We start from the raw sequence: 1,420 nt of genomic DNA, 5'->3' as shown, positions 1-1,420 counted from the left end.
CTTCTAGAGGGCACATAACTCTGAAGTAATGAATTTAGGTAAATGGGAGCCAGTGGTGGTTTTGTAGGCAAACAGTGCCTTGAATTTTATGCGAGCAGCTATTGGTAGCCAGTGCAAATTGATGAACAGAGGTGTGACATGCGTTCTTTTCGGCTCAGTAAAGATTAATCTTGCAGCGGCATTTTGGATTAATTGTAGAGGTTTGATAGAAGTGGCTGGAAGACCTGCCAAGAGAGCATTGCAATAGTCCAGCCTGGATAGAACAAGAGCTTGAACAAGGAGTTGTGTTGCATGTTGCATGTATATGTATATATAATTTTTCAAAAATAAAAATTCTACTATTTTGGCTCTCAACTAACAATCAGTGTTGCAGAGATTGTTCTGTTTGTTTAATTTAATCTATTCAATATCATTTTCTCAATGAACTTTAGTAAAACTAAATACAAAATGTCCTTCTTGAAATAATTATTATGATGAACAAATAGCTCAGTCACTGTTTAACATGATGATGGTTTACCATGATCCAGCCAGATGTTCTTGAATGAGTTATTGCAACATCTGATGTGTCATTAGTGACATCCACAAATGTTTGTTTATATACTACTGCTACATTTGTGCAGTTTTGACTCATTACTTTGGTGGAAGTCGTGACCCAATGGTTAGAGAGTCAGATTTGTAGCCCAATGATCACAGGTTGGAGTTTCAGTACCAGCAGGGATTGTAGGTGTGGGTGTGAATAACCAGCGCTCTCTTTCACCTTCAGTACCACGACTGAGGTGAGACCCTTGAGCAAGACACCGAACCCCCAGTGTGTGTGTGCGCGCTCTTGGATGGGTTAAATGTGAAGCACAAATTCAGAGAACAAAAAGTAAGGGCCACCTTACTTCACTCACTCAGGCACTCGCTCTATTATTTGATGTAAACACATTTATTTTGTCTGATGCAACAAGTTGATTGTTTTTCATAGTCAAATGTTGACCTTATGTAAGGTCCAGCCAGCTGCAGCAAAGCTACAGGACACCTAATATAGTTCTTCATATGAATGCTGACAGGCTCAGCAGGTTCACGTGTGCTGACCTGAGTTCTGCTGGGCAGAGGAACACGTCTGCCTAACATCATGTGCAACAAATGCATCAAATCATGTCTGAATGTAGTGTCATGTTATCCCTCACCTGCCCTTTCCAGCTGCTGCGCTGAGCGTAACCATGGAGATGTAACCTTAGGTGACTGGTTTATTTTAATGTCAACGCAGTCATTGATTTTGGCGAAGCTCCTAACTGGATCTGGATCCTAATCTATCTATCTATCTATCTATCTATCTATCTATCCATCCATCCATCTATCTATCTATCTATCTATCTATCTATCTATCTATCCATCCATCCATCCATCTATCTATCTATCTATCTATCTATCTATC

This window comes from Sinocyclocheilus rhinocerous, unplaced genomic scaffold, assembly GCF_001515625.1.
Source record: "Sinocyclocheilus rhinocerous isolate Xijiao unplaced genomic scaffold, SAMN03320098_v1.1 scaffold1488, whole genome shotgun sequence".
Taxonomy (NCBI): Eukaryota; Metazoa; Chordata; class Actinopteri; order Cypriniformes; family Cyprinidae; genus Sinocyclocheilus; species Sinocyclocheilus rhinocerous.
This window is presented reverse-complemented; position numbering follows the sequence as displayed.